Raw genomic sequence first — 14,086 nt, forward strand, 5'->3', positions numbered from 1 at the left:
AAGATCATGGTTTTGAAGTTATTATTTGTATTTATAGTAGCTTCTAAAAGCCCCAACTGAGATGAGAACCCCATTGTGCCAGGTGCTGTACAGACAAAAAAAACAGACAGTCCCTGCTCTGAATTATTTTCAGTCTAAATAGACAAAGAGACAAGGTTGGGAGGAAAGAGACACAGAGGGGAAGTGACTTGCCCACTGTCAGCACACGGCAGGTAAGTGGCCAAACTGGGAGTAGAACCCAGGTGTCCTGACTTCCTACTCAGTGCCCTGTCCACTAGACAGTATTTCTCAACAACCGGTCTGTGGACCAACGCCAGCCCCTGAGATCTCCAAGTGAGGTTTTAACTCACGAAAGCTTATGCCCAAATAAATCTGTTAGTCTTTAAGGTGCCACCAGACTCCTTGTTGTTTTTGTAGATACAGACTAACACGGCTACCCCCTGATACTGGACAGTTCAGGAAGGCAGCAAGCCAGTCCCTGGTATCAAAAAGTTGAGAAACACTGCACTAGACCACACAACCGCCATACTTGCAACAACAGTAGATAGTTTCCCCCACACACACTCATTTAAGTGAAGAGTGATTTTTTAAATTGATGTTGACCCACTGACAGAGGTCACATAGCTAGTCAGTGGCAGAGCAAGGAGGAACAGACTAGTGGTCTCTCTGACTTACAGTCCTGTACTTTAAACACTACATCATGCAGCCTCTATTTTGGGGGATGGAAAACAAGACATGCTAAGATTATCCCCATTTCTTTCACTTTTACAAGTCACGGTTTAGCTGAGGGTTTTTGCAGCTACAAAATAGCAGTGGTTTTCTATGGCTGGCATTAACATTTCTATTTGCTCTGGGGTTATTTTTCTAGTATCTTTCAAAAGATGCTCAAAGGAACATGTCCCCCAAATCACTTCTTCCTTGCCCTATGGCTCTTAAATAATAGCAAAAGGAGAGAAATTGTGTCCATAATGGTATAACTCTAACGCATTTGGAGATCAGTTTTGTATAGTATCTCTTATACAAAATGTTTCAATCATCACTGAGATTTCCAAACAGAAATTTAAAATAAGGAGTAGAAAATCTAGATTTTAAAAATAGATCCTTCCTTTATCAGGTGTGCATATTAAAGTGATCACATGTGTCACATATCTTATCAGTTATAGCTTTGTAACTGATGTAACCAATGCTGTGCCAGATGCATTCTACTAGTCATTTAATAGACATTGAAAAAGGAACTGAGACTGAGAACCACATATGTCCTAGCAGCAGTGACACAGTAAAGGGAATCCCCTTATACTGAAGTCATGTCTTCCACAGGAGAACTTGACTGTAAGCAGGTACAGGCGTATTAGAACAGAAGTTTACATACTACAATACACTGAAGCACATAGGTACCTTTGTTCCACTTCTAGAACAGTGTTTTAATACCAGCTTTCACTATGACCAGACTCTGCTGTGTATCTGTCTGCCAATCTAACTCCACACACACACACACACTTCCAAAATATGCTCACTCACGCTGTCTAGACCAACATTTTTTGCTAAGAATTCCCACAGTTCAACTTCCACCCATGCAGCTTCAGCGGTGGCCGCTCTATTGCAGGACAGTCACTGTCTAACCCTGCTCCAACCAGGTCTAGACTAGAGAGGCTAAAATGCCAGCGGAACCATTTCTGCATTAGCATTTCTACAACTGCTACCCCCAGGAGGCAGTTTAAATGCTTATTTATACACAAGTGAACTTGACTCACTATAGGCAGCATATTAGAGACACAAGGTGGGTATCAGGGACCAAAGGTCTTAAACCCTAATCCACAGGCTTCTCAAGAGATAAGTGGTCCTGACCTGCCACCCAGTGACCTTGGGGCTGCACAGCCAGTAATACAACAGTGGAACACTAATGAATGCTAGCACAAACAAAATTAGCCTAAAATCTACACAATATAGTAACAACACTCCACTCTTACAGATACAAAAAGGACCTCAAATCTGTCTAGATCTCATCCTCATTTAATATCACACTCCCTACTTCCCTCATCTATCTGCCTCCACCCCCTTTCCGAAAAAGATCTGGACTTCACATTTTTCTTCCGTTAAACTCAATCGGATGTATTTAGAAGCTGCTTCATCAACCCAAGTCACAATTAACCAGACATTTGCAATACAGCTCATTTCAATGTAGCTTTTAAATAAGCCAGCTGAACATAACATCTTTTCAAAAACTCGGCACCAAGTTGGCAGTAATTGTTTCTGTTGATCATTTTGGAAGATATAGACAAAACTCCAGGAAGCAAAAAAGCACACTTTAAAACAAGACAGTTACGAAACTGCATGCTTTTCAGTCCCTCTTTTTTTAAATCCTTACTAATCCTATCCTAAAATGCTTCCTTGTTTTTAAGTTGCACTTAGCAGAATGCCTAGTTCCTAAACTACAGATGGGCTTTTGCCAGCGTTCATTTCTGGGCAGGCGTGCCAGCATCCAACGTCAAAATTACGGCGCATCCGATGACGTACAGATCTGCGCGCGCCCCCGCCTTAATTTTCCCTCCTAATCAGGCAGTAACATGCTCCTATCAGCAGTTCCTCCAAAGGCTGTCAAAGGTACCAAGTCACGCTTTAGGTAGCTGTTAGACATGTGACAGTTTAAAGGGAAAAAAGGGGAAAAAAACAGAAAACAGTAAACACAGAAACACTTGCCAAGTGCTCCTTTTATTGATGGACCACGTATAGCAAACATCATCTAAGAGCAAACCATACATCGTCAGACAACTGTCAGCACTCCCTAAAACTGATCACTGAAAAATGAAACTAACCATATAAATATTAAAATGTTCAGAAACACACATTCATTTCTGAATGGCACAACTGCATCTGTCCTTGCCAGGGCTCTATTTTTACAAAAGTCGCACTGAGTTTATCATCACTGCAAAACAAACGTCAAACAGTAGCACTGTGCCATCCACAGCTGTCTAACGCAAGACCACAGCAGCCCAAACGTGAATGTGCTCACTATCGGAACAAGGATTATTCCAGCCAGAAGGGAGATTTTCTTTTACATTAATGGGTGTAGACACACACCCCAACACCACACACCCACAATGTTGAGCAGAAATACATCAAAGCGAAAGCCCACCACTTAAACTTTTAAATAGCAACAGCAGCTGTGCGAGGCTCTGGTCCCGCCAGTGCCCTCTGCAAGGTGTCTCGACAGCCAGACAGGTAATCCAGCCCCTACACAGCCTCCCACTCCCCGGCCTTGCCACAACCTGCATCCCCTGCATGCACCTATCCCCGCAGCAGGGCCTGTCTCCCAGGCGGATATTTCCCGCCTCCCCACTGCCTGCTACCCCCTGCCCTGCTGCCTCCACATCCGCCACCCTCCTGCTGCCCTTATGCCATGACCCCTGCTGCCCCCCCGCCCCAGGCTATGCCCTCTGACACCCAAGCCAGCAGGCTGGGAGCAGGACCCAGGCCTCAGGGCCTCCCCGCCCCTCCAGGCAGGTCCCCGGGCTCACCCTAGCGCTGCTCCATGGGCCCCAGCTCGCCCTTCGGCCTGAGGGGGCCCTAGGCCCCCAGTTGGCTCCTCTCCTCCATCTTAGTGGGGGGCCAGGCCTCCACTTCCCCTCCCAGCCAACATGGCGGCGCGGCCACTTCCGCAGGGACTGCGTGGGGAGAGTCCTGCTGGATGGACTGCGACCATAGAGAACACCGGAAGCCAGGCCTAGAAAGGAGGCGTCGGGGAAGCTCGGCCAGCCAGGCGCTTACCATAGAGATGCCAGGGGAAGAGAGGGAGTGTCCCAGCGCCGCCGCGCTGCTGGAGGACCGTGAGGGGGCAAGGGCACTGGGGCAGAGACCGAACTGGAGGAAGGAAAGTAACAACCAAAACTGGGCCCAACTTAAGCAGTGCACCCGGCCCTGCAGTATGTGCAGATATCTGTGTCCTCACAGTCACTGTGCTGTGCAATGCACCATCAGTGTGCGCAGAGAGCAGTGCTCACCACTGCCACTGTGCAATGCAATGCACCATCAGTGTGCGCAGAGAGCAGTGCTCACCACAGCCACTGTGCAATGCAATGCACCCCCAGCGTGTGCAGGGATCTCTGCCCCCCCCCCCAGTCACTGTGCATTGCAATGCACCCCCAGCGTGTGCAGGGATCTCTGCCCCCCCTCCCCCAGTCACTGTGCATTGCAATGCACCCCCAGCGTGTGCAGGGATCTCTGCCCCCCCCCCCCAGTCACTGTGCAATGCAATGCACCCCCAGCGTGTGCAGGGATCTCTGCCCCCCCTCCCCCAGTCACTGTGCATTGCAATGCACCCCCAGCGTGTGCAGGGATCTCTGCCCCCCCCAGTCACTGTGCAATGCAATGCACCCCCAGCGTGTGCAGGGATCTCTGCCCCCCCAGTCACTGTGCAATGCAATGCACCCCCAGCGTGTGCAGGGATCTCTGCCCCCCCTCCCCCAGTCACTGTGCATTGCAATGCACCCCCAGCGTGTGCAGGGATCTCTGCCCCTCCCCAGTCACTGTGCAATGCAATGCACCCCCAGCGTGTGCAGGGATCTCTGCCCCCCCAGTCACTGTGCATTGCAATGCACCCCCAGCGTGTGCAGGGATCTCTGCCCCCCCAGTCACTGTGCATTGCAATGCACCCCCAGCGTGTGCAGGGATCTCTGCCCCCCCCCCCAGTCACTGTGCAATGCAATGCACCCCCAGCGTGTGCAGGGATCTCTGCCCCCCCCAGTCACTGTGCAATGCAATGCACCCCCAGCGTGTGCAGGGATCTCTGCCCCCCCAGTCACTGTGCATTGCAATGTACCGCAGTGTGTGCACGGCTCTGTGTCCCCCACAGTCACTGTGCAATGCAATGCACCTCCAGCGTGTGCAGTGATCTCTGCCCCCCACAGTCACTGTGCAATGCACCCGCAGCGTGTGCCGGGATCTGTGCCCCCCGCCCCAGTCACTGTGCAATGCAATGCACCCCCAGCGTGTGCAGGGATCTCTGCCCCCCCCCAGTCACTGTGCAATGCAATGCACCCCCAGCGTGTGCAGTGATCTCTGCCCCCCCCAGTCACTGTGCAATGCAATGCACCCCCAGCGTGTGCAGGGATCTCTGCCCCCCCCAGTCACTGTGCATTGCAATGCACCCCCAGCGTGTGCAGGGATCTGTGCCCCCCGCCCCAGTCACTGTGCATTGCAATGCACCCCCAGCGTGTGCAGGGATCTGTGCCCCCCGCCCCAGTCACTGTGCAATGCAATGTACCGCAGTGTGTGCACGGCTCTGTGTCCCCCACAGTCACTGTGCAATGCAATGCACCTCCAGCGTGTGCAGTGATCTCTGCCCCCCACAGTCACTGTGCAATGCACCCGCAGCGTGTGCCGGGATCTGTGCCCTCTACAATCACCCCGTGCAAAGTAATGCCCCAAAATGTGCCACCACCCTCTGTGGACACCAAGCTTGTTCTCTCTGCACAAAACCCTCCCCTTAAAATCTGTTACGAATATGACAAATCTTTCCTGACCATGCACTTGACATACAGAGATCACTATATGCTAACAGTCAACACGCAGCCAGCTCACGAGCAAAGGGGCTGCAGGCTCTAGAGGGTTATAAAGACATTTTCTTTGATGCAGTGAGGACCCTCCTGGAACAGGGCTCAGCTTCCCCCACAAGCTTTGTTAGGGGGAGTTCTGCCCGCCATCCCCTGCAAAGTTGATGCTCAATCCCCGTTCTTGTAGCGCAGCTCTCCCTCGCTTTGCATAATGCATGACCAGTCATTACCAGTGGCTACTTTCCTGCTCAGCCCCGCCTCCAGTTTAGCTCTTTTACCTCTTCCCGTGGCTCACTGTACTACGGAGCCCGGATAGCTCAGTCGGCAGAGCATCAGACTTTTAATCTGAGGGTCCAGGGTTCAAGTCCCTGTTCGGGCGAATCCTGCGTTTTTGTTTTTTTCTTCCCCTTTCGTTTATTTTTCACTCTCTTTTTTCTCTCTGCCTTCGCCTGTTTTGTTTCTCCTGCAACAGCCGCTGCAAAGCCCACGACCCTGCTTTCCGCACGGGGAGCGCCAGGCTCGTGCCCGGATTTGACATAGGTGCCTGCTCTTTAAAAAGACATCGGGCTTTTAAAAACGTTGGGTTTCTAGTTTGTAACGCTGCTTCCACTGTATTGAATGGCCCCGTGATGCAAAAGCTTTTGCGCCCGAACAGGGACTTGAACCCTGGACCCTCAGATTAAAAGTCTGATGCTCTACCGACTGAGCTATCCGGGCGCTCTTGAGAGAAAGGCTTTTCCTGCACTATACATGGTGCTTTGCAAACTCTGCTCTGGCTTTCTAGTTCTGATTTGCACCAGCCTTTCCAGGCATTCCACCCTGTCTGGAACTGATGGCATGATGGGGATCTAAATTTGCACCGTGCTGGGACTATGAAAATTGGTGCTTACTATTAATTAATATTATTATGGCAATTCTAGCCTCTTCTGCATGTTCATGCACATTGAAAATAAGTGGGACTAGGCACATAGGAATTACCATCTCAGTTCAGGGGCTGTCTAGCTCAGTTTTCCATCTTCAACAGTGGCCAGCACCAACTGCCCTAGAAGAAGGGGTAAGAAATCTTGCAGTGGCAGATGTAGGATAATCCCAGGAAAAGATCTCCCTAATCCTTTATGAAGATCAGTTTAAACCCTGAAACGTGAGGTTTTTAATCTCTATCACAAGTCTTTGTCTACTTTAACTTTTATAGCCGGCCATTCTTGTCATCTGTATAACCTGTCCCCTTTTGTTAATTTCCTGAGGCACTGCTCCCCACCCACCCCAGTCCTTGGTGCCTGACCCTGGGAGCCTTGGGGATGAGAAGTGCTATATAATTGTAAGGCATCAATATACCGCTGATGATGATACATATCTTCGTAACAAAGCCTTGCAAATTGCTCTTATAGCCCCTGGCCCCCTAAAATCTTCCCATGTTTAAAACAATGAAAATATAACACGTAGGGATTTCCATCTTCAGTGCGCTGAACAGATGCTGATGAATCCTTTGACTCACAACATTTAAGTCACATCTTTACATACGAATAAATCAATATTGAACAATGCTGAATAATATTTTTAAACTAGGCACAGCACAAGCACAACATGGGCAGAGGCAAGCCAAGTTTCTTCTAGCTTTACCCCAGACTGGGAGAGGTTCCCTGGGATGAAATGGGAGATCCGCCTCCTAATCCAGCAAGAGGTTCTATTTAAAGAGAAGGGATGGGGCCTAGCAGCTAAGCAAGGGGAGTTTATTTTTCATGTGATTAAATCATGAAGCATCAGTAAATGCAGGGAGAGCTGGCCAGTTTGAATGCCATTGGGTTTGGAGTTTCTCAGATTAGGAGACAGGGCTATTATGAGGTGCCTTTGCTTGGAATCCAATCAAGTGAGTCATGGACATTTAGTATCATCGGGGTTATACTGATTGTGACGGGTTGGATCACAGAAACCCCCTTGGGAGCTGCCAAATGATGTGCCAAGACTACCCCTATTCCTGTTTTCCCTGCCAGCTCAGGACTCCAGCACCCTGTCTTGCTGAGCCAGACTCTCCCGTCTGCTCCAACAAAGACCCAGGGTCTGAATTACTTGCCCCAAAGCTGCAGGTTTACCTGAAAGCAGCTCACAGAAGTGTGCTTGTCTTTAGCACTCAGATGCCCAACTCCCAATGGGGTCTAAACCCAAATAAATCCGTTTTACCCTGTATAAAGCTTATGCATCTTGTATGTCTCCAGGAAGACTTCTTATGTGGATTGGAGCATTCCAAGATGCATTGTTCTCCAAGTGCTTCCTGATCAGGTACTTAACCTGGTGAATTCCTTCCTAAAGAAGCTGACCAAATGCCTCCCAAAGCTTACTTAGAAACCAAGCAAGTATACAGCCCATATTCTTAACCTCAAGTAGAAAATGATATATGTGTACAAACAGATCTAGTAGACCATAACCTTTACAGAGATATGTTACATGGCCCAGGCAGCACAAAACATATTCCAGTTATGTCATATTCCCCTAAAGCCTTATGGGAGGTACCGTCACACTGATGCTTTGTATTTATACAACACCTTTCCTCTCCAAAGCTCCCAGGATCAGGAATCCAGGACTGGGGTGGGAGGTGAGCTGTGCATCAGGAAATTAACAAAAGGGGACATGGTATGTGGATGACAGGAATATTAGCTAGAATAATTCTCCTTTGTTTTTGGCTGGCCTCCTCCAGGCCAAATAGGGCTATCATGGGAAGCCTGGCAGAAGGAATGGAATCAAGCAAAGGAAAAATTAGACTGAATATGTGAAAGAGGAGATCTGTTACCCGGAAGCATCATTTCCCCAAGGGTAGGAGTGGAAGCCACATCATTTGGGATATTTCAAACTATTCTGGATAAAGTGCTAGGAAATAAACTGCAGGAAACCATCCCACCCTGGGGAAGGGATGGGTAACTAGACCATTTCTAATGGTTCTGGTGTCTCCAGCATCTCTGGCCTCAGCAGTGAGAATACTGACCTAGGGAGCTTTAACAGTACCATGCTATAATTAATCAGCTTCAGTGCGGTGTAGTGGGAGGGCTAAAGTCAGGCACAGAGTAAGTGCTACTCTTCCAACATTTGCATTTCTTTCCTCCAGTGCAACGGTTATCTTTCTCCATTGGGGGGCAGATTTTACCAGCACATTTTTTGGATTATTAGCTGCAATGGAAGTAAACACCTTTTATTTAAAAAGTCACTAAGGCAAAGACTTGATGTGCAAACCTTAATGTTGGGTGCAAGGTCCTGGGTATAAAATTATGACGTTCACTGTGGGCTTCTACGATTTCGTTTTCTCCCACACCTTTTAGAACTGTTTGTAAATTGCCTTTGTGAGGAAAAACTCTGCTGCATGGCTGGTTAGTTCATGAAAGATTCTTTGTTATGTTAAGAATCCGTAATTATTGTTAATCCCCAGAGTGCTATAGGTTTAACATGGTGTTTGACCAAGTGTTTAAAAAGACAAGGGGACAGATTTCCAAAAGGGCTCAGCAGCTCCCACTGAGAACAACAGGGTACTGTGCCCTTTTCAGAATCTTCCCGTTTAGATGCCCAATTGGGAGCTGTAGTCTTTGGAGAATCTGGTCCCACTTTCGGGGGCTGAGCATTTTTGAAAAACTGAGCCAAGGTTCCAACAATTTTATAGCCTAACTAGGAGAGTGGCCCACGTTTTAAAAGTACTGAGCCACCACAAACTCCACTGCAGTCAAGGGGAGCTGCCGGTGCCTTTGAAAATCAGGCCGTTGCAACTCGGGGGGTGAGGGGGGAAGAAATCAAACACAAGGAGGTACAGAGGCATCACAGATGATAAGCTGAGTGTGGGAAGGTGTCTTGGGAGACTGGAGGAAGAGGAGCAAGGCATTTGGAATAACCAGATGGTGATGTGCTGACCCCAACCAGACCATAAATCAAAGGGGCTTGTGACAGTAACCTCAGCTGGCCTGGTGGTGAGCTCAGTGGAATAAATGTCCAATTTGTTATGAGCTCATAGGGTGAGTTTAATTCCTGAGGTTTGAAATATATATTTTTTAAATTAATTTCTGGTGAAAGGTCCCAGATTGACAGCCCTGGAGTAAGGCCCATCTCTTAGTAATACACACAGCATATCCGGCACAGGCAGCTGCAAGGCAGGTACCCTCCACACTTCTCTGTCATGTGCTTTTTAGCCAGGGCCGGCTCTGGCTTTTTGGCCGCCCCAAGCAAAAAAAAAACAAAAACGGGGCGGCCAGAATGGCAAAGCAAAAAAAAAAAAAAAAACCTGCGGCACGGCTGGAGCGCGGGTGCAGGGGGACTGGCTGGGGGGGGTAGGGAGGGGGAGGGAGCGGGCGGGAGAGAGAGAGAGAGAAGGGGGCGGCCAGGGCTACAGCAGGGGCGCTGCCACGCAGCCCCTCCCGCTGCGCTGCCGCCTGCCACGAGGGCTCCGCTCCGGTCGGTGGGGAGGGAAGGAAGAGGACTGCCCTGCAGGGCTCTCTGGTTCTCCGCGCCGCCGCCCCCTACAGGGCGGCCGGAGCGGAACAAAACAAAACAAAAAAAGGGGCCGTGCCGCCCTAGGATTGGGCAGAATGCCGCCTCCAACAATCTGCCACCCCCAGCACCAGCTTACTCAGCTGGTGCTTGGAGCCGGCTCTGTTTTTAGCTCCCCAAACCTGGGGACCCTCTTTAGCTCTGAATGGCAAATTGGGCCTCCATGGCCCATTCTGTTCTTGGCCTTGCTGCTGAGACTGGGGTTGGCAGTTTTGCCCCAGGGCTACCATTCACCTAGAACTGGACAATATTATTATTATATGAAATTACAGATATTTATTATATTCTTTAACACCTCATCAATGGGCAGCACTTTGAAAATTAGCATGGTAGTTTGGAATCTAAAAATGTTGTGATTCTCCAAGCCTCAGGGGAAAGGACAGAACTTCCATCCTATCTCTGGGATGGTGTGTCAGTGAAACAAAGTGCATGTTAAATATAGGGACATAGTTTGTTTCTGAGAGACAGCAGCCCACAATGTGTTATTCATGCTGCAAAATCAGGCACCCCATTAAAAGCACAGATTTGTGTCACAAGTCAAGATTCTGTGCATTGTTACTGCTGAAATACAGAACAAACTGAGAGCTCTTAGTCATGTCACATAATGGAAGGAGTTCAGATACTACCGTGATGTGGGCAATATAAAGAACCTGTACAGAATGCAATAGAAAGAACACTCCACAAGGTTGCCAACTCTCACTATTTTGTCATGAGTCTCGCAATATTTGGTGTTTTTCTTAAAGCCCTAGTTCCTGGATTCATGTGAATATGTGAGAATCTCAGCTTTTATAAAAAAAAAAAAGTTTAATGGATATGACCCGAGTGCACCCTAAGGGCTCAGAAACAAGAAAACAAATAAAATGAACCCAAAACTTAAAAAAAAAAAAAGATTTGTAAAATAATCTCATAATTTTTTGAGACCAGATTCATGGTTTTTGAACTCTGGGGTTGGCAATACAGATCCTATATTGACTTGATTTAGGGATCGGGACTTTAGCTCTTTGGAGCAAGCCCTGTTCTTTTGTTCCCTGTTTGTACAGTGCCAAGTACAATGCAGTCCCGGTCCAAGTTCTGGGGTTCCTAGGTGCTGCTGCAGTACAAATAATAAATAATAATTAGTCACTAAATAAGGGAAAGAATAAATTGCAACCATCAAAGTGAATGCTCCCAATGAACTTCATAATTATTCTGCACTCTCCCTTTTCCAGCCACTTCTCCCAACCCTCCTACTGTTGTCATCTCATTCTGTTCTTCTTGATGTAACTTAGGCCCAGGGCCGGCTCCAGGCACCAGCCTGGCAAGCAGGTGCTTGGGGCGGCCGCTCCGGAGAAGGGCGGCACGTCCAGGTATTCGGCAGCAATTCGGCGGACAGTCCCTCACTTCCGCTGGAAGCAAAGGACCTCCCGCCGAATTGCCACCGCAGATCCCGATCGCGGCTTTTTTTTTTTTTTTTTTGGCTGCTTGGGGCGGCCAAAACCCTGGAGCCGTCCCTGTTTAGGCCCTGCAACCAGAGCCCCACAAGTAGAGCTCTGACCCTATGCACAGTCCTATTGAAGCATCTGCCGACACAAACCCAATGGGCTTGCATAGGTAGGACTTGTGCACCCAGGCAAAGTCCCATTGACTCCAATACATAGGTGTTAGGGGTATGTCTGTGTGGAGCTCACTGCAGGGTCTTTGGGGCAGCAGTACTCCTTCTGTCTGTTCAGTAAAGTGTCTTCCCTGTGCATGGTCTACAGAGGTGGTCAAGAACAGTAAGAGGGCAGGTGTTTACAGGCATTTCCTAGAGGAGCAAAGGGGATAACTTGTTTTTAGGAAGCATGGGTGTAAAGTCTCTGGTGAGAGAGATTTATTTTTCACCTCTTTAATTTAGGAAACGAAGTGGCAGAGCAGTTTGGGTAATCCCAGTGCTCTGCTCCGACAGTGGTGAATCTAAGACCCCATTACCATGGAGAAGGGGGTGGGAAAGAGAGGAAGGGAGGCATTGGGCTTAGGGAACTGATTTCCCTTTGGTTGCTTCAGAGAGCAATCAGTGTGCTTGTGGCTGGCTCTTTCAAAGCAAGCTTTCAGCGGTGCAATGCCTGAGGTCTCCAGGAGATGGCACATCCCTTTTCTTCTCCTCTTCTCTATTGTCTTCCCCGGGCTGCATCGCTTTCTCTCTCTCTGTGTGTGCCTAGTTCGCTTTGCTCTGTGGGGATTTTGCAGTCTGATGGCTTCACCCCTTCCTGCCATCTACCATCCGAGGAGGGACGCTTTTCTGCATTTACTCCTTTGATTTTATCTGTCCCACAGATGCACAAGCATTTATTCTGGACAAGATCACACTGAGGATTTTTGGAAGAACCATCCACAGGAGGAAGAGGGGTGTGTATGTGAAAGACCCAGAGGGAGGAAGAGTAAGAGGGAGGCACACAAAATAATACACTTGCAATATCTTCACAGCCCAGGAAATCGCAGTGCAAACATCAGGTAAGAAACTGACCAGCGGCTGCTCTCATGAGTGGAATTGGGCAGGCGCGGGGGGACGTGAAATTGACTAGGAGCTGTTTGACATTGATTAGGCAGAGCCTGAGATTAACCAGGGGAAGGAATTTCCCGTTTAAAAAAGACGGAAACATTGAAGATGCAGGGAGGAGGAAAAGGTTCTTCCACTCCAGTCCCAGCTCTGGATACATGTAGCAGCAAAAGCCAGAAGTCGGTAGCAGGTTGCTGGAGGAGGGGTGTGTGTTGACGGATCCCAACTGAAGGGGAATGTTTGTGGGGGTGGAAGGTACCTGGTTTATTTTAACCTCCTTTCCTAGCTGCCGGGCGTTCTGAGATGATTAGTTCAAATAAGTGAAACCGGTTTTTATTTCAATCTTCCCCTTCTCCCTTTGGAGGAGCGGAGTCTTTCTGTGGATTTAACATGTGAGTAAATGGCCAGGATCTCCTTGGAGACATTTGTTTTGCATTCCAGCCTTCTTCCAAGGCTCTTTTTGCTCCCAGCAGAAAGAAGAGAGACCGGGCCACAAAAAATAAATACATTTCACAACAAAGCAGAGCAGATCCTGCACCTCTTACACAAACAGCAGCATCTTCCCTTCTGCTGTGACTTTTCCAGTTGGCAGGATTGAGAAAAATTCCCCCCCTTTGTTAAGATTTTTCTTTTTCCTATTTGCAAGGAATAAAACAAGCCTCCACGGAGTGGGAAAGTGCATCGTGGCCTTGAAAGAGTTTTAGGATTTGGGCTCTGTTCCTGTGTGTGATTTTTTTTTTTTTAAAAAGGTGATGTGCAAACACCAGGGGAATTCGGCCCCCAGTAGGAAACTTGTACAGTTCGACTCCTTATGGGAGTCTCCCATTGGTTAACTACACTCTTTTCTGTGTTTATTTTCATTCTGGTCCCGTGTTGCATGACAAGAATGTTTGTATATTACATTTAAGGGAGACATAAGGAACTGATTTATGCATTTTATGTGTAGACTGGTTTAGCTGTAACGTATATGGAGCCTACTGTAAGCCTGGTTAAAATGATGATCAGCATAGCAACATCCCTAATGAAAGAGGCACTTCTGCTTTTTTCCTCGTAAAAAAATCATACCTGACCTACTAAGAAAAAGTTTTGGTGCTAAATTGGATCATATACAGGGTTATTGTGATTCATTTCCTGGGCACAGTCCAAAAAATCAAGCCCAGCCTTTTTTTTCCCCCAGAACTGTAAACCCTAAAAATAATAGCAAAATAAAACAGGATTTTGGGAAAGCTGGATAGTGCACTAAATAATCAAATTGAATGAAAACAAAATGTTGGAACCTTGACCACTAAGTGTACAGTAAGCCTGAAAAAGTTGCATTATTTTTATTAGCCAGACAATACAACAATCCGCATCAAATTATAAAGTTGCCTGTCAGCAAAGTCTTAGCGGTAGAGAGAGCCAGCTCTAGATTTTCTGTTCTATTCCATGATGTCAAACTCCCCCTGCTGCTCCAAATTTCTGCTGGGTTGGAGCAGGGTGTAGATATGTGTTTCTTGTAACC

The 14,086-nt window shown here is 48.0% G+C and overlaps 2 protein-coding genes and 2 non-coding genes across 12 annotated transcripts in view; 2 read left to right on the plus strand and 2 right to left on the minus strand.

The window, feature by feature from the left end:
- Positions 1-3,717, minus strand: part of MDM4 (MDM4 regulator of p53) — a 34,860-nt gene extending 31,143 nt beyond the window's left edge. For 4 of the 6 annotated variants that reach the window (XR_010600398.1, XR_010600397.1, XR_010600396.1 and 1 more), the window contains exon 1: positions 3,516-3,692. The gene's annotated coding sequence lies outside the window, so the exon portion shown is untranslated. Of the gene's footprint in view, positions 1-3,515 lie in introns of all 6 variants that reach the window. The other 2 variants (XM_008172676.4, XM_042849023.2) reach the window with 2 other exon arrangements.
- Positions 3,718-5,855: 2,138 nt separating this feature from the next.
- TRNAK-UUU (transfer RNA lysine (anticodon UUU)) lies at positions 5,856-5,928 on the plus strand. The gene has a single exon. It is a non-coding gene; the product is annotated as a tRNA-Lys (tRNA).
- Positions 5,929-6,193: 265 nt separating this feature from the next.
- Positions 6,194-6,266, minus strand: TRNAK-UUU (transfer RNA lysine (anticodon UUU)). The gene has a single exon. It is a non-coding gene; the product is annotated as a tRNA-Lys (tRNA).
- Positions 6,267-12,220: 5,954 nt separating this feature from the next.
- Positions 12,221-14,086, plus strand: part of PIK3C2B (phosphatidylinositol-4-phosphate 3-kinase catalytic subunit type 2 beta) — an 85,529-nt gene continuing 83,663 nt past the window's right edge. Inside the window, exon 1 of one of the 4 annotated variants that reach the window (XM_065591532.1) lies at positions 12,221-12,539. The gene's annotated coding sequence lies outside the window, so the exon portion shown is untranslated. Of the gene's footprint in view, positions 12,540-12,765; positions 12,791-14,086 lie in introns of those variants that run through there. The other 3 variants (XM_008172673.3, XM_042849024.2, XM_065591533.1) reach the window with 3 other exon arrangements.

Source organism: Chrysemys picta, chromosome 4 (genome assembly GCF_011386835.1).
Source record: "Chrysemys picta bellii isolate R12L10 chromosome 4, ASM1138683v2, whole genome shotgun sequence".
Lineage (NCBI taxonomy): Eukaryota > Metazoa > Chordata > Testudines > Emydidae > Chrysemys > Chrysemys picta.